At 43.8% G+C, this 19,184-nt stretch overlaps 1 long non-coding RNA gene across 1 annotated transcript in view; it reads right to left on the bottom strand.

The window, feature by feature from the left end:
• The window catches only part of LOC115070988, a 44,945-nt gene extending 31,074 nt beyond the window's left edge, over window positions 1-13,871 (bottom strand). The window contains exon 1 of the long non-coding RNA XR_003850092.1: window positions 13,339-13,871. This is a non-coding gene — a long non-coding RNA (uncharacterized LOC115070988). The remainder of the gene's footprint in view (window positions 1-13,338) is intronic.
• Between the last annotated feature and the right edge of the window lie 5,313 nt (window positions 13,872-19,184).

Raw genomic sequence — 19,184 nt, 5'->3', positions numbered from 1 at the left:
GTGGTGGTCTCGCTTTACCTGGACACCACTAGCTTTGTCACTCTGTCCTTTGGGGCAACTGTGACAGAGCCTCTGCTACAAGACAGTTCTAAGGCCATTTTTCCAGTGCTTTGCCTGAGGGTACAGTAGAGAAGGTTTAAGAAAACATGGCTAAGGGCAGAGTCCTACACACTAGGAAGGAGAGGAGAAAGTCATTGAGAAGATCTCAAGACAAAACAGACTTCATCTTGAACAGAGAAATGGAAGGAAAATGACCCCCCACCCTGCTCCCACCAGGGTAAATGTGAGCCACACAGCACTGGGCCTTCTAGAACTTGGGCCTGGAAAGCAATGTCTGACTATCCACAGACTCAGTCTCTATTCCAACAATCGTTTTGCGCTGCTGAAACATTTGTTCACGTTAAACATCAACTTGGTCTAGAAGAGGAAGGTAAGTGGCCAAAAGCTGCCACAGACCCTCTGCAAAGCTGCGAGATGCTAAATGATGGCCTGTGTGCAGCATCTTAAGGGTCCCCACCCTCTACCTATGGGTCCTTTCCAGTCATCTAGGCGGCCTCACCTCTGGTGGTGCCTGAAAACCACCAGAGAGTCTTTGGGAAGAGGTGCTTTCTACCAGACTTGTGCCCCTGAGATGTGGGACCTGCTTGGGGAAGGGGGTAGCTGTGACATCCTTTTGCCTTCTGCTTTGTGTACAGCCATGAAAGAGAAGTGCTGGGAAGCAGGCTTAAGAGGGCTGGAAGCCTGAGAGGCCCAACCCTCTTGTAGTGGCTCCCTCCAGTGAAATAGTACTTGGAGTTCATCTGATCATTGTAATGACAACAGTTCAGTCTTCTCCCCTTTAACAACAGGGGATGAAAATCCCCTCCAGAAGATGCCTGGAACCATGTCAGTACAGAGCCCTATAGACACTGAGTTTTCGCCAGTCCATATACTCTAATGATAAAGCTTGATTTACAAATGGGGACAGTAAAAGAATAACAGTAACTAATAATGAAATAGGATGGTTGTAACAGTATAGTGCGATAAAAGTTATGATTGTGATCTCCACCCCCAACCCCTGTCAATGTCCTATAGCTTATTTCTGGAATTTTTGACTTAATATTCCCATAGAGAGAGCCCCTCACTTTGCCTTCTATTGTTCATATTTCAAAGTTTCGCTCCTCAAAAGCAACATGAGAGAGAAGCCCAGATAAGAGAAGTATCAGCCAACCAGGTTTCCCCCAGGCTGAGATAAGAGCCTCTCAGCAGTGGGAAAGGCTCACTGGGCAAGAGTCCAATAGAATATCCAAATAAGACAGCTCTGGCAGGACACTCAAGGTATCTTCACAGGGAAGCTCTGATTATGGCTCTTTCTGGCTCCTGAACACATATCAGGCCCATTGAGAGCAGGCTCAGCTCTGATGGCCAGCTTTCCACACAGGTGCCCTTACTAAGACCATCGCTGGTCCTCAGTCCTCCTCACCTTTCTTGGGCATCCCATGAGAAGCCATCCCTTTCAGTGAGGTCATCACCAGTCTGAGAATTTCTGTCCCACTGTGGCCCATCCTCCATTGCATAGAGCCGATTTTTCATCTTCCTGAGACTTGGGAACATGTGACAGGTGATGGCCCACCCTTCTCCTGTCTCTTCTCCATGCAGGATGAGCTGGTTCCTTCTCTTTTCCTTTACCCATTTCCACTCTCCATACAGGTTCCTCTACATTGTTTTCCAGAATTGACCTGAACCTGCCACTGTGTCATCCCATTCTACATGTTCCTCCCCACCCGAGTCTGTGCTCACTGGGCACATGCTCAGATGGGCTGGTTCCGCCTGTGAATCTTCCATCTTATCTGTGGTGTTAGCAAGAAATGCCAGGAGCTTATCTAAAGTGCAGAATCTGCCTCGTCACACTGCAATGTCTGTATCAGTACATTCCACTGGGCCCCAGGATGGGCGCATGGATATTCCAAGTGACTGTTATGGGCTCAAGTCAAAGACCACATTTCCTGAAGGCACTTTCTGAAGAATCTAGCATTTTCCTCCACAAATATTATATTGTGTATAGAATTCATGCTAACTCAATAAATTTTAAGTGATCTTGGAATCAAAAAGAAATAAAGGGGTGACCAATGTGATGGTAGACATGTTCCTGTGGCTCACCCTTGCAACATTTCTACTATTGGTATGTATTTCATAATGTAATATTAAAGATACTCAATAAAAATTATTTTTTAAAAATAAGAAGCCCAGGGGCTGGAGAGATGGCTTAGCGGTTAAGAGCACTGACTGCTCTTGCAGAGACCTGGGTTTGATTCCCAGCACCCACATGGCAGCTATGAACTGTCCTTAACTCCAGTTCCAGGGGAATCTGAAGCCCTCTTCTAACCTCTGCAGCATTGCATGACACGGGTGCTCTCACATACATGCAGGCAATACATTCATACACATAAAAAATAAAAAGAATAAAATATTTTTTAGAAAAACAAGAAGCCCATCCTTGCAGCCTGCCTCCCCTCCCCGATGCTCCGGCAGCCCTGCTGCCTGGCATCCTTGCCATCTGCTGCATTGACACTGATCTTGGATTGTTGGTCCTATGGCAGTGGCTGACCACAATAAGTGACCAGCACTCAGTTCTCATTCTCCATGCTGGCCCACTGGTGTTTCCTGTGGCTGTTGTCTGCTCTTTGAAGCACAGTGACTGAAAACCCATACTGAATGTCAGCCTGAGGGAACACCAGTGTTCCCATGTCTGGTGTTTTTCTCATTTGTTTCCTCCTCATAAAACTGAGTTAAAACACATACCTATGTGTGAGATGGGTACACTTACATCCATGAAGGCAATACACCCATACACTTAAAAATAATAAATAAAATATATTTAAAAAATACATACCCATCAATTTTAGTAGCTGTAGTAGTAAGCGATGTTGGCAAGCAATAATAGAATTGCTGGGATGTTTTAGTAATGTGAGAAGGGGTAGAGGCAGGAAGGAGACAGAGGAAGCAGAGCATATCCATGATGTTCACTGCAGGAACTGGGTAAGGTGGGGGGCACATCACCCTATTCCCTGTCTTTCCTTCATGTTTGAGGGTTTTATCACATAGTATCTTTAACTAATTATGTCATGTGTGTGCATGTGGTCTTCTGTACCTGATTAAGGGGAAGGTTGGCTACCTAAGTCATATCCCCTGACTCAGACTGGTTGTGAGTCAGTGTGCCCAGCTATCCTGGTTTGCCTGAACCCATGATATTTTCTAGGACATAGGACATTTGGAGTTGAAATAAGGACAGTCCTGGACAAATCAAGAGAGAAAGTCCACCTAGTATAGGGCCTCAGGATCAAAGTATTTCTAGTGGAATGTTCTAGTGCAAAACATGGTACATGACAACTTAAAAATAATATTGTGCTAACAGGTAAAATAGCCTTTAAAATATTTATTATTTTTTATTGAGTTTTTGTAATTTCATACAACAGTTCTTAATCAAATTTAGACCCCCCTCTCCCATCCATGCCTCCTCCATCCCCCACTGGACCTCATGTATTCCACCATTCATGTTAAGTACTATCCAGTCAAGCATTTGTACCCAGATGTCCTTCAGTGTAAATGCGTCCACTTGAGTCCAGTCAGCCCATCTAGGGATCGTACATAAGGCATATTCTCCCTCACCCAGTAGCAATCAGTCTCTAATAGTTCTCAGTCTAGTGCCATCTGTTACCCATTTCTCTCTTCCCCTCTGGGCCCTTGTTTAATTGAGTTGTCATGGGTCCTGTGCTTGATGCTACCATTGTCACAAGTTCACGTGTGCAAGCTTCCAGTGACCTGAAAGCCTCTGCTTCCCTGTGTTCATGAACCAGCCCTGATGCCTACAATTTTTCCACCCCCTCTTCCTCAATGGTCCCTGAGCCATGGTGGGTGAGGTTCGATACAGGAGTCCTATCCAAGGATACACACACTGCAGTCTCTTATTCTTTAAAACTTGGTCAGTTGTGGCCTCCTGTGTGCATCGCACTCTATTGTATAAGGAAACTTTACTGGTGAGAGTTAATAGATACATTAATTTTGTCACTACCCCTTGTTCCCCTGTGTTCCATGAGCCTTGGTTGTAGAGGTTCAGCTGTATGTAGATGTGCCACCTAGTACTGGGCATCTCTCAGATGTATATTCTCTGTGCCTGACCAGTTGTGAAATTCTGAAGTAGCCTCCATCTGTTGCAAAAAGAAACTTTTTTGATGAGTGTTGTATGGTATGCTTGTCTGTAAATATAAGGATCAATATTTAACATATAGTAAGAAATTTCACTTGTCTAGAGATGTGAAAGAAATATGGTTTTCTCTAGGATCTATGTCTTCTCCTGGCATGTGTGTTTGGCTGAGTTTACAGTGCCACCCATGAGTTCACTCCCATTGATAGGGCTTTAAGTCCAAGTAGATAGCTATTGATCCCCCCCCCGCCGCCCCCTGCCAGATAACAGTACCACTACTGGAAATAGAGTAGTTCAGGCAAAATAACTTTACTCAGTTTGTGGCCCTTCTACTCACCAAGGGACTTCATGACTTGATGGCTAAGAGTAGTCCTGGTTGGACAAGAGAGAAGCACACTTTATTGGAGTTCACCCTTCCCTTCTGCCCAGATATCATCATCAGCAATTGCACTGAGAGCTTAGGTGCTCATTTCTGGACCAGAACTTAGGAATCCACTAAGCTTTGCCATGACTAAAGTCACTTAAGTTGATCTCATGGACTCCCAGAACCCCAGGCTTTTAGACTAAGTGGAAGCAGAGGATAGGGTCGCCAAGAGCACCAGACCTTTTAGAGGATCTGCCTTGATGATATCAGATGTGGTCCTCACCATCTAGAGAGCCACAGCCTCCTGACTGGACAACAGTAGATAATACTAGACCCTGGCCCAAGCAGAGCCAGTTAACTCCTCCACTCCAGGAACCCAAAGTTTGGCATTAGAATTTCTAGTTAACTTACAGACATCAAACAGGTTCAATCCCGTCAAGGGGTCGGCTAGTAAAGATTATGAAAGGTTTTCTATGTGTCTGACCTCAAGAAAGGGAACATGATTGTTGGTTCATTTGTTTAAATCCACCCTCTGTACCCAAAGCCTCTCCTCTTCAGTAGTTTTTAAGACTGCTGTCTGACCGGCTAGCTTCCTGGTACAATCTCACCAACATACACAAGAATAGCTGTGCAGCACAGCTCCGGAAAGGAGGACGTGAATCTGTACAACCTCCTCGATTCCTAGAGTCCCAGTCACTGTAAAAGACAAATGACAGACATACAGAAGTTGTGGCCATTTTAGAATGAGATGTTTTTCTGAGGATGCCAGTATAGAACCAAGCATGTCGATCCATAAGCATCAAAGGCTGAAGTTGTGATTGACATGTTTTGTCTAGTACTGACATCTGATTGGCATCATGGTATTGCTGAAGTGGGCCATTAAGAGGTAAGTAGGTCAAGGGATTAGTGTGCCTCTCTGGTGAGTGACTTCTTGCTCTCACTTGGTACTATGTGAGTGAGTTCTTCAAAGCAAGTCCATCTCTTGTGTTTTGTTTCTTCTGTTTTTCTGTCATAAGATACAGAACAAGGCCCTCACCAGAGACGCTGGTGCCATGTCCTCAGATATCCCAACCTCCAGAATCTGGAGCCCAAACCAGCTCACTTTCTTTGTGAATTACCTACTCTCTTGTGTATTCTCTTTTAATAGCCAGAAACAGACTAAGGTCAATGGTTTGCAAAGAAATGCTGGAAAACGTATAGGAACCAGCATGAAGCCAGAGACACGTGACCAAGGGCAGAAGAAGCAGAGAGGGCTCAGCTGCACACCTCCCTCCTCCTGCTCCTGTGCTTCCACTTGGTCCACAGCCTCCCTGGGGGTCTCTGGTAACGCTTCTTTTTACTGTGGGCTGTGGGATTTACCACTGAAAACGAAACAAACTCTGCCTAAGACAAGCACTGAATTTACCTTGGCAATACATAGATGAGGAACATGGATGTTGGTTAATTTGTTTAAATCCACCCTTCTCTTCCCAAAGTATAGTCATCTCATCAGCAGTTTCCCAAGACTGCTGTCTGACCAAATGACTTCCTGGTACAATCCTGTCAACACTGATAAGAAGAGCTGTGTGGACAGAGCACGGAGAAGGGGGATTCGAGCCATCAGGACCTCCTCGGCTCCTGGAATCCTGATTATTCAAAATGGCGAAGGCAATGTGAATATGATATGGATTCCAAATACCTTATCTGCCAAAGCCAGCATCTGATCAGATGACTACAGGGCTGGGCTTGAAAACCATCCAGCTGCTTTTGCTTTTCACCTCAGCTCTGATTTAGGTAATGTTAGTCTATTTGCCAATTTGCATAAGATTTAAATATATTCTTGTACGCTTAGGTAATTCTCTGTTGTTCTTTTATACTTGAGAGGCTTGGGGTTTGGATTCATGGGGAAGAGGCTTTGTGTTCCAGAAGGTCGTGAAATAAAAGCCAGGCTTAGAGACGGATGGGAGGAAGTTTGGATGAACAGTTAGTTCGGCCCCATGGGTAAACAACAAGGACAGAACTCAGAGCTGCTGCTGGACCCAAGTTCCAGCAGGCATTCTCACCTGGGTTTGCGTGCTTCTAGGTACATGGCAGAAGTGATTCAGAGTGGAGGGAAGGGAAGTGGGGCAGAGGACTGATGGAAACTAAGCACCCATAGCTCTGGTCAGGCCTGAGCCTGGCAAAGCCCACATCAGGGCACTTTGGAGAACATTGTACCCTTGTTTATTTAGACCAAGGGTCTGAACCATGGTCCTTCCCTGAGTTTTCCCTTCCTTTTTCCAAGCCTACACTGAGTAATAAGCATCAATAACTCAAGCTTCTAATACTTTCTTCTTTGAGACCACAACTGCATTTGAGTTAAGCCTACAGGAGTGGCAGGGTGGGTCAGCCTACCTGGAATGTCTTGGAAACCATGCCCTTGACCAACACTGTGGGCTTCTCAGATAAGCCATAAACTCATCCTCAGGCTCCCCTGGAGATGCTGTATTTCCAGATGGGCAGAGCTGCAGCTCAGTTCTGCCACTATTGCTGACAGCATCAGGGGGTCCTGTGGGCCAGTCACTTTTGGTGATCACTAAGCTCACCTCTTCTGTTTTAGTCTAAATCCTGTGTAGAATATAAGAAAAAAACACCACAAAAGTCTCCTAGGCCCCCAAAACACATATTATTCTTATATTCCTAAGAACTCAATGGATGTCTCTTGCCTTCGAAAGGGCAGAAGCTAAGTCCAAACTTAGGTTTTTAGCTTGTCGATAGCGGGGCTGCATGATGAAGCAATTAGGACAATTAATTAGCAATTAGGGACTTTCAGCACATGTAATGTCCTAACCTAGAGGCTACTTCTTTAAGTAGTTGCAATGATTTTTGCCTAGATGATGAAAAAAAAAAAGCGAGAAGATGCCCATGCAAGAGAGAAAACCACTCAGATGCTTTAGGAAATACTACTGGTAGCTGACTCACTGAGCATTGATAGATGTACACAAGATTTGTTCTGAGCCTTTTTGGAAACAGCCTAGATCTGGAACTCTGTTCCCACATGAGCAGTAAGCCTGGGCCTTCTTGAAGTGACACACTCTTGGCCAGATGCTGGAAAACCACCTTGCCACGAAAACTGAAGCACAGATCTGGCTCAGGTTGGGTGGTCCGCATCCTTTGAGTGGTATTTGAAGGCAGAGAGCTGGCTCTGAGAGTCTTAACAGGATATAGCTGACAGGTTTACAGCTGTGATGATGAGAAAGGTGAGCCCACCCCTTGCAAGTGGAGATGGGGAGAACCATGTTCTCAACACACTCACAGGAGAAGCACTGCTTCGGCCTGGAGAGCTAGTTTGACTTTGAGAAGAAAGGAATTCAACGCATTGCCCCATTGTTGAAAACTGTGGAGTCATTGGCAAATAAAACTGCCTACTTTTAGGTGTACAAGGTGATTGTTTGCTACGCACATGCCTTGTGATATAATTACCACAATCAAGTTCATTACTATGTAATTACCTTTTTGTGGAATGTTTGTTCAGGTGAGAAAAATTAAGCAGATTTCAAGTGTTTTCAGGCTTCTTCAGCTGAGAACCACACAGGGTGGTGTCTACTCTATGAATCTGATTTTTCAGATTCCACTTATGAGTGAGATTATGCAGCGTTTGTCTTCCGTGTATCTGGTTTATATCACTTAGCAAGGTATCTTCTGGATCTTTTTGATGCTATTTCAAATAGCAGGATTTCCTTTCTGCTGCTGGCTAACATTCCATATATACATACATACATATATATATATATATATTATATATAACAATTTCATTTTTATGCCTACGTGTGTGTGTGTGTGTGTGCATGTGTGCATGTGTATGTATATGGGGGTGTGCAGGTGTATGAACATGTGAAAGCTGGAGAACAAGTTGAGAAAGTTCAGTTCAGTGTCATCCTTAGGAGTGCACTCTCACCTCCTTTGAGACAAGATCCCTCATTGTTCTGGAGATTACCAGTTAGGCCAGACTAGCTGACCAGCAAGTTCCAGAGACCCCCCCGTCTCCTTCTCCCCAGTGCTGGGATGACAAGAACACCACCATACCATCTTGAGTTCTGGGGATCCAACCCAGATCCTCATGCTTACAAGGCAAGCATTTTACTAACTGGGCCATCCCCTCAGGCCCGTGTTACAATGTCTGTTTCCATTCACCCATCAGTATACAGTCACATTGTTTCCACACCTTGGTTATTGTAACAACCTTCAGTACATGGCAATGAAGAAAGCCCTTTGTAGCCATGTGCTAGTTCCATGCCTTTAGAAGAAAGCCTGGAAGAAATAGAAAGATTTGGTTCTGTGAGTTACGTCCTATAATGATTTAATTCTAGTAGTGGGGTGTTTGTTGCTCATTTCCTGGTCATAAAGATGCACGCGTTTTGGTATTTTAAAAATCCCCTGTAGAAGACTCATTGCTCATAAGACGTGGCTCTCAGGGCAGGTGACCCTACAGAAAGCTTTCTCAACTGAGTCTCCGTGGCTTCAATGCCTTACTATGTACAAGATGCTCTTCCCACTTAGGGCCTCTTTGCCTGTTTATACCTGGTACCTAGAGTATGGACCTCTGAGGATCCCATTTCCCATTCGACATTTGGCTTTCTTGATGAAAGCACTCTCCAGGTGGATGGAGGGAGAGCTGGCAATTTCCAGGCATCAGCAGCTCTAGGAAACAGATTTGCTAAGAAGGTTGGGTCTGCTGGGTATTTGCCAAAACAATTCAACTGGGTTTATAATATGGAAAGTAGCAAGTCAAGGACATATATGTTAATCATTTTTTGAATAAAGTTATTCAAAGATGTGAAAGAAGATAATGACTATTTTACCCAACCCCCAGGAAAACAGCTATAAAAACAAGGCTCACTCAACTCAGTTCCCAAATCAATGATTGCATTCCAACTTTTTCATAAGATGTATTATTATGAATTTTATTAATTTATGCTCCTGGTAGAGGCTAATCTTTTTAGATCTAACAGTTGGGTACTTACACACACACACACACACACACACACACACACACATACACACACACACACACACACACGATTGTAGTAACTTGTTCCTCCATAAGGATGAACTTGTGAAGTATTGTAAGAAGTATTTTCATTCCCAAGATGTCTACTCTTCAGACATGTCCTGTTGGTCTATCCCATTCTATCTAATTCATTCTGTCACTCTCTAACAAACACTGGAACACCTGGGAACAGCGAGGCCGGCTACTGTCAGAAGTCAGGCCTGCCAATTAGATAACACCAAACCCCAGCTCCTGCACACCAGACAGGGTTGGAAGGAAACAGAAAAAACTCAGCACTCTATCACAGGTGTACACCCTATGCTATTTCCATGATACATATATTACACATACCAGGAATGTTTGTCCAGCAGGGACTATAAAACCAACTGAAACTGTCTTATCTTACATCAAGTCATGCTAGCCTACTGAAGTAAAACACAGAAAATATTTCTCCTATGTCCTGATTTAGAAAATGCTGATAAAATATAATCAAAGGAGATAAACAGTATGTGTCACGAAACTCCCAGGTAAGAGGTCCAGTTGTGAGAGACTTGTATAAAAAAAAAAAGTGGAAGGAAGGGGGGAAAGTGAGGAAAGGACTAGCCTTGATGAGTATAAACTTCTCTCAGTAGTGAGCCCCAAGATGGTCTGACATTGACGTACCTCTAAACCAGTGCTTGGCTCAGGAGTGCAATGTACTGCCTTTCCACACAATTTTGATGGCCTTGGAATTGCCTATTAAGAGGGTCAGCCACCTAGGGTAAAGAGGCCTCTCCCCAATCCACAGGACCACATGGCCATCTCCCTGTCCTTTCCCTGCCCCCTGCCTGACCATACCTAAGGAGATTTACCTTGGAAGTGGGGGCAGAGTGGAGCCTGGCAGCTTGTATTGTGAATCCAACGCATCATGAAATATGGAGACCACTAGCCCTCAGCACTCCAGCAACGTCTCTCCACATGTGTCTCAAAGAAATCCAGGACACACCCCAAAGAAAGCATAAAGTCCAATAGTAGCAACTCCAAACTCTCATTGTAAATAAGCCACTTTAAAATAGTGTGTTGCTCTTCCAACAGTCCTACCTGTTGAAGCCACTGTCTGTTCACCAAGGCTAAAGCAGTAAACTTGGGCCCCTGTTCCATGTTGATGGAGTACTAGCCAAGCCCTACAGGATCAGTTGCTCACTTGTAGGACCAGCTGGTTGGGGCCCTGTCCAGGAAGCCAGGTGTGGACTGGTACTTCAGCACCAAAGGTCATTACCATGAATTTCTATTTCAAACTTTTCAGCCTGTGAAACTGTAAGAGATACTAAGATCTAAGATACTAGGGCAGAGGGAACCAGGCAAAAAGGGGGAAAGGGACTAATATTTACCTCCATTATCACAATGAGATTACTCTGCCCTCTGGTACAGACACCGTGATTGCTCAAGTGTTTAACTTATTTTTTTTAATTGCAAATGCCGGCACAAACCAGTTTTGCAAACGCACTTGCATTACAACTGCTCTGCCATTTGAAAACTGATCGAGAGACGCCAAGTTCTCAGCTGGTGAGGAGAACGGAGTTCATGAAACTATTAGGCTTCTCTAAATGAGCCTAATAACACTTAGCACTTCAAAGCACATGAAGCCATTAACTAATTAATCCCCACCATTCCCCTTCAGGTACATAAACAGCTATTTTACAGTTGGGTTGTAGAGGCATCTGCTGGCCCCAGATGAAGTCAGGATTCACAGTGAGGGCAGGGGCAGATGTGTCTACCCCACACTTGCTGTGTATTCACCCTATCCCAGATATTACTTCCTTCCAGAGCTTAGTGGAAAGGTTTCATTTTTGGATTTCAGAGATTTTGAATCTTTTCCTTCTGTATCATTCTTTCCGGCAAATATACAAAAGACCAAAGGGGTTCACTCTGATTAAAGTTGTAACAAATTGGAAAGCTGGAGAGGCTGAGCCATTAAATGCCAAGAAGAGAGGTTTGTGTGACTGAGTAATCCGTTTCATATGAACTCCGCATTTATTATAGAATGATTTCCAAACTGCTGTGTGCAGGCAGATTTCATAGCACATGCATACTGTGCTCTAACAAAAGACACGTGCTTATCCTTCCCCTGAATGGCGAACCTTCCCAATGCCCTGGTCCACAGAGTGAACAAGTGGTGAGGCGCTCCGAAAAGAACGTTGTAGCTGCCCTTGGGCAACACGTTCTGCCAAATGAACAGCTATAGTAAATCTAGAAGAAGAATAGGTAAGACTGTTCCAAATCTATAAACCCTTTTCATGGCCTTGCTACATCTTCAGTGCTGACCGATGGATGTTTCTAAAGCCTCGAGAGGGGATAGCACTCCTTTTAAAGGGGATACTTGTCAGGAGGTGAGGTTATACTTGTCTAGAGGTTCTGTTTCAATCTGCTAAGGTGGCAGGTAAGAGACCTGGAGTCAGAGAGGAAGCAGTGGAAACAAGTTTGGAGTACTACGTCTCCTTGTTGCTAGCCACTGCCGGACAAGTGGAGGACAGCATGGTGTGTGCCTCTCAGCCCTCGAGCTCTGCACATGGCCATCAGAGAAAGGGGAACAGAGATCAACACCAGGCTTCCTGGTACTCAGGGAAACCCTCCTCCAGTAGTACAGACTGGCTTTGCAATTCCTCCTTTTCTATTTACATTTGTGAATTTTTTTTAACTGTGTTTCATTTTAGGCTAAGTTATGATGCAGTCCCAAAACTCTGAGTAAACCACTGCAAAATGGATGGTATATTCTCATGGGAACAATGATAAAAATCAGGGGATTTTTCCTAATCAAGAACATAGCTTCAAGCTGGTCATATATAAGAGCAACAGTCATAAAGGCCAAGATTAAACAACCACAAACCTTAATGACCTCATCTGTAAGGAGGTGTAATAGAGGGGCCTCTAGGGTCAAACGGAAGGATTAGTGGAGACTATTTTGTGGGAGTGTCGCAGTGCCTTACGTTTAGTAAGCACTCATAACTTTTGTTAAAAGTAAGCTACAGACAAGCTCTCTTTATAGCCTGATGCCTCATAATCAGAAAAATATCAAAAGATGGGAGCAGTTATGATTATACTTAAAATAAGAAAATAGAGGGTCTGTGGAGATGGTTCAGTGGTTAAGAGCACTTGGTGCTCTTACAGAGGACCTGAGTTTGGTTCCCAGTACCCAGATCAGTTAGTTGGCTTGCTATTGCCTGTAGCTCCAGCTCCAGGGGAATCCCACAGACTTTTCTGGCTCCCATGGGTACCTGCACTCACTTGTACACACAAGTACATAATTAACAAATAAAAACAAATCTAAAAAAGAGAGAAAAAATGGAGACCCAGAGGTGCAAAAGCAAACTGTTGGAGGCTAAATAAATAATAAGCAACCAACCAAGCTTGCATCTGCACCTAAATACTTTGAGTTTGAGTTGATGCCTAACCCTACCCTACAACTATAGTGCCACATAAGAAGCAATGTCAGTATTACCATTTATTTCATTTAAACAGATGAGTGACACGCCACGTGATATCTAGTGCAGTATGCACACATCAGGGAAGGCTTCACTTTGCTTTAAAGCAAGTAAACCCCATAAAAAAGCAAGCCATGAAATCAAGATCATAAAATCAACCCTAAACTAGTCCTCAAGAGGAATATGTAATTTATAGACATTTTATTCAACATAACCCATGACATCAGGAAACACAATCCAAAGAATCTTGAGCCTTTTTTTTCCTGAATATATATATATTTTGTTGAACAAAAATGTGTTGTGTGGGGTTGACGTCTCTTACCTGCTGTTGTAGTTAAGAAGGATATAATCAGGCAGCTTCCTGCTCCTGCTGCCTGCTGCCATGCCTTCCCCACCATTGTGAACTCTTCCTCTGCAACCATAAGCCCAAATAAACTCATCCTTCTATATAAGTTGACTTTGATCATGACGTTTTAGCATAGAAACAAAAAGAGTAGCTAACACAGCCACCTTGCTGTCAGGAGTTGTTAGTCCAGAGTGTAGCAGCCATGCCTCAGCAGGAGATCACTCTGCTAGAGGACAAGGGTCCTTAGCCAGCGTGCTCGCTGATGTAGCTGCTTTCCACAGTGATGACTAGAAGCAGGATCCTCAGAACTTAGTGCCCACTTCACTCAGGATGCTTCAAGTCTCAGTTGGCCCCCACATTCCCAGGAGGTCATCTGGCCCCTAGCAACTTCCATCCCTGGCAGCATGTTTTTCCTGCAAACTCAGGCCTGTATGAAGAAGGAACTTTGACAACTTTTTCTCAGTGCTAGTGGTATTGGAAGGACATCTGCAGATCTCTGGAATCAGAGATCTTTCCAAAAAAAAAAAATTTTTTTTGAGACACCATCTCCCTGTAGTCCCAGCTGTCCTAGAGCTCATTATGGAGACCAGGCCTGCCTCTATCTAACAGAGGTCTGCCTGCCATTGCCTCCTGAGTTCTGGGATTAAAGGTCTATGCTTTCACAATTGGCTGTGAAAAACATATTGAAAGGCAGAATGACAACTTTTCTGACCTTCAGCCTCTCTTTTCTCCGAAGTTTATTCAAGGATGGACTCAGGGTTACTTTTCCACCCAACTTCAGCTGCGGAGAACCTTCACACAGCACTGGAGAGTCATAGCAACAAGTTTCAGGTGACTCTGGAGGCTCACCCGATGTGGTAGACAGTTTAGTGGCTTTGTGAGGGCCGAGGCTGGAGGTATTTCAGTGTGTTAGGCAACTATAAAATTTCAAAATCCAAAACATGCAGAATGCCTATGGGAAGTTAAATTGTCACTGAAACAGCTCTGCATTCTACAGGAAGAGGCAGATCAGAAATCCAAGCACAAGTCTTTAAACCCATGTACCACCAGTTCCAAAGTACCTATGATTTATGGCTCCTTATGCCACAGAAGTAAACCAACTCTACAACCTCTTCCTCCTATCATGTCGTCTTTGCTCCCAAAAGCAAACATTCCAACATTACAGAAAGTGATTTTATAGATGACTTCTTCCGGAATCGCAGATAAATGTGAAAGTAGGATCAGCATTTCAGATGTCTTTCAGCAAAGCCCTAGGGCCAGCCCTCTTGGCCTCGCTCCTGATCCCCATAAGCACAGTGGCATGCATGCTGTCATGAGTGCGTAAACATATTCCTGTATTTCTCCATATAACTGGACACCCAAACTGCCCAGAATTCTTTAACAGGTGCTGTGTTCTCATGCAGACATTTAAAGACACATTAAAGGTCATCGTTCTAGTTCTAGACACTTTTGGTGAAAGGAAAGTAGGTTAAAACATCCATGTCCCCAAGGACTTTTTGCTACAGTGTCTGATCATTAAGATTGCTGCCACTGAGTTGACCGTGGTGGCAAATACCTTTAATCCCAGCACTTGGGAGGCAGAGGAGGTGGATCTCTGTGAGATCAAGGCCAGTCTGGTCTACATAGAGAGTTCCAGGCCAGCTGGGGCTACAGGGAGACCCTGTGTCAAAAAACCAAAACAAACAACAACAACAAAAAAGATTGCTGTGCTCCAGCAGTGGTGCCAAACATCATTTCTAATTCCCAGCCTTCTGTTTAAGTTGGACTAACAGCCCATTTACCAGATGAAGTTGGGCCTCAGAGAGGATATGGCAACAGCAGAAGGCACTCTCCCTCTCTCCCACTGTCATTCTCTTCCACCACAATGACCCCAAGCATCTCGCTCTTGGCGAAACCTCCCCAGCTCTTTTTCTCCGGAGCCTTCTATGTGTGCTCATGTGGCCAAGCGTTCTGCTGCTGTCCCTCGCGTTTGAACCCAGGTCCCTCTCTGAGCCTCCTGGTCCAGAGAACCTTTCAGAGCCTTGGTCTCCTCATCCTCAGCAGGAAATATTCCTTACATGGTCATTGCTTAGTTTTGTACATTTACCACTCCAATCCTCTGCTGTCTGCAGGGAGGCACCCCTGGAGGGGTGGAGATGGTTCAAGGTTGTATAAACACTGCAAACTTCTTCCCAGACTTGTTCTCATTTTATCATTTATCCTGATAAGCCCTTAAAATGCTACCTCATGCATCAGGATGGAACAGCCAAAGTAAACACAACAGTGTGGACATGTAAAGTGATACACAATAAAGATGATACCATGTAGCAGGAAAACAAAAGGTAGAACTGTTACTGTTTTACAAGCAAGTTCTGCCCTTTTGGCTGGGGAAGCCTTATCAGGTAACTGTTTACTTTGTCTTAAGCAATGTAGTTTTAGTCTGAATGCAAAATTTATTTACATACCTTTTCTGTCAAGTCATCGTTCAAGTTTAGTTCTCAAAATCAAGATTAATTCTGCTTTGCAAAACATGTCTAAAATCTTTTCGGTCCTAAGAGCCCTAATCTTTGTAGAGTGCACTTCCCCCAATCGGGGTGTCTCCTCTCCCCATGAATCACATGATAAGAAATAGAGCGAAATTGGACTGCGCGCTGAGGATGCGCCAGGCCCTCCTCCAAACACTTTACAAGTATGATCCTCTTTTATCCCAGATTAATGGCTTAAGGATTTAAGGGAATGTTACCATTCCCATTTTACAGGTGAGAGGATAAACCATGGGAAGCATAAGTCACCCAAGGTCACACATCTGTGATGTGGCATATGTTGGATTTGAACCCAGAAAGGTCAATCTGGAGCCCATGCTTTATTCTCTAAATTTCTTTCTTCATATAAGTAACACATTTCCCTGGTTCAAAATTGAAACAATCTAAAAAGACTTCCTATGATACTCTTGTTCCTTCTTTCCCTGTTTTCTCTTTTGCCCACGCCTGATCCCAACTCTGATGGGCAGAAGACAATTCTTATGCTTCTCACATACTCTGAGTCCTTCATGAAAATGAAAACACATGAAAATAAATGCTCTATGCTCCTCCCTCTCCAACACACTTTGCTTTTTGCTGTTAACAATGCAGACCGTTGTTTCTCTTGATTGCCTGCCTGAGCTTAAGGGTGAGACTCACCGAAGACACCACACACCTCAGACACAGGACTCGGAGAAATAGAGCTGGTACTGACCTGAAAGTCTCCCCCCTGAAGACCAGTTCTCATAGTGTTAAGAAGGCACTAAGTAAGCTGCCAGGAGAGAAAAGTAGTGAGCAGTCCTACTCAGCTGTAAATCCTGGGAACTTCAATAACAATCAGTCCAGCAAGACCTGCTCAATGGTGTAATAATAGCGCTAATACCTCAGGAGCAACCAACAGCTCTCTGATTGGACTTAAGGCCCATTCAGTAGGAGAAAACGTGTGCCTGCTACTGTAGACCTAGCCAAGAACCTGTGGCAGGAGAGGTCATAGGCCCTAGAGGAGAAACTATACAACCATTTTGCTAAATTTATATAGTGTTCATTTGCCTTCTAAATACTGATCCTTATACCCATAGATAACAGAAGTTCTCTACCCTCATCAAAGAAGCTTCTTTTACCAGCAAGCAGAGGTCATTACAGAGAACCACAACTCATTAAGGAGCAGAGAATAAGAGACTGTGTAGTGGCCATCCCCATGTGGAACATCTGTAACATCACCCTTATACCCAAAACTCAGGGATCATGGAAGAAAAGAGGATGGAAAGATTGTAAGAGCCAGAGGATTGCTGTAAACTGGGGCTTCTGGACATGTCAAGGATGTTGCACCCATGAACTCTCAACAATTTGGTTATAAGACCTGTACAAGACTACACCAGCCTGCAGCCCAGCATAGGTCGGGGAAGCGCTCACAGGGTACTACCCTGGCTCAAGACCTACAGGCAGTTGATGTCTTCTGAGGAAGGGAGAGTAACTTTTCTTCAGGGACCAGCCTTCTGATAGGTTGTTCATGCTCAAGTGATCAGCCCCATACCCGTATACATAAGGGTAATACTAATTGGATTTGTTATAATAATAATTATAGAAAACAAAGAATGAATTTGAGGGGGATGAGGCAGGATGATACAGGAGGAGCTGGAGGAGGGAGGGAGGGGTGAATGTGATGGAAATACATTGAACTCACAGATATGAAATTACAAAAAAATTAAAAAGGAAAAAAGGAAAGAAATCATAACGCATATTTGCGAGGCTGGGGGTATGGCTCAGCTGGTAAAGTGCTTGTCTACCACACTCAGAACCCTGGATTTGATCTCCATCACCACATAAACCAGGCATAGTGGCATACACCAATAATCCCAGCACTTGGGAAGTGCAGGCAGGAAGATCAGAAGTTCTAGGTTATTACATTCCACTACATAGTGAGGTCAAGGCAAGCCTGGGCTGCATGAGCCTCTGTTTTGAAAAAAAAAAAAAATAGAGCTCTTTCCAAGCCTATTCTTTCAGACATCTTCTGTTACATGTCTGTGTCATGATTTAAGCAGTTCCATGTTTACTGGAAAGCAAGTTGTTCCAGTTTGGGGCACTTTACACAGTGTTGTCATGGAAAATCTGGAAGTCCATCCTGTATGCAGCTGTATCCACTGGGTAAATCCCTAAGGGTGGGACTTGAAGGTCAGGAGGTAAGCCTCGGGTGATCTGGTGATTTTCCACAATGCTGAGTTCCTCTGAGCACTAACTGACTAATTTCCATGGCATCTTGCAAGTTGAGTCCATGAGTATTTCCTTACAGCTTCATCGATGAAAATGTGCTGTCACACTTGGAATTTTTGCTCATTTTGTATGTTAAAACAAAAGTCAGTTTTATTGAATTCAAAAGTCTTTTATAACATGTGAGGTTGAATTTGTTTTGATTTTTTAAGGTTTATGTATTAATGAGTTTCACAAACAACAACAACAATAACAAAAAAAAGCAGGTGACCTGTTCTTCAAACCTCTCATTCACACTGAACTGATCAGTAGCCTTTTCAGTCATGAGAGAGAAGAAAAGAAAACTAAAATCTTGTAAACAATGCTACCTTTTCGCTCGGTGTAAATATATTTGTTCCAAATTGTAATATCCTTTTTTATATGGCCTCTTGCTTTCAAATACACACACACACACACACACAAAACAAATAATATTTTTAAATATTTTATTTATTTTTATGTGTATGAGTGCACCCGTGTCATGCAATGCCAGCAGAGGTCAGAAGAGGGTGTCAGATCCTGGAACTGTGGAATTACAGAAAGTTGTTTCCCATCATGTAGATGCTGGGAACCAAACCTAAGTCCTCTGCAACAGCAGGCAGTGCTCTTAACCACTGAGCCATTTCTGAATCTCCGAAGGGTTTTGTTTGTCTCTTTGTTTGTTTGTTTGTTTGTTGTTTGTTTTGAGGCAGGATCCCCCAGAATAGCCAGTGCTCTTAACTGCTGAGCCATCTCTCCAGCCCCACAAATAATAATTTTATTTCTTCCTTTACACAAAAAAGCTTATTTGTGTTAGCTTTCTGTCAATATATCCAAATACTTAAGATAACCAATTTATACAAACAGAAGTTTTGTCCTGGTTCAGTTTTGGAGACTTCTGTCTGTGATCATTTGGAGCATATGGAGACAGCACAACACGGTGGAGCATGAGGCAGAGCAAAACCACTCACCTCAGCCAAAAAAAGGTGAGAAGCAGAGCCAGGCCCATGGCCCAATGGTTCCCTCAGGGGTACTCCCCAGTAACCCAAATGTGCCACAAGGTCCCACCTCCTGAAAGGTCCACCACTTCTCAATGGC

Source organism: Nannospalax galili, unplaced genomic scaffold (assembly GCF_000622305.1).
Source record: "Nannospalax galili isolate Female #2095 unplaced genomic scaffold, S.galili_v1.0 scaffold737, whole genome shotgun sequence".
NCBI lineage: Eukaryota > Metazoa > Chordata > Mammalia > Rodentia > Spalacidae > Nannospalax > Nannospalax galili.
The sequence above is the reverse complement of the archived record's forward strand: the minus strand, read 5'-3'. Positions and strand labels throughout refer to the sequence as shown.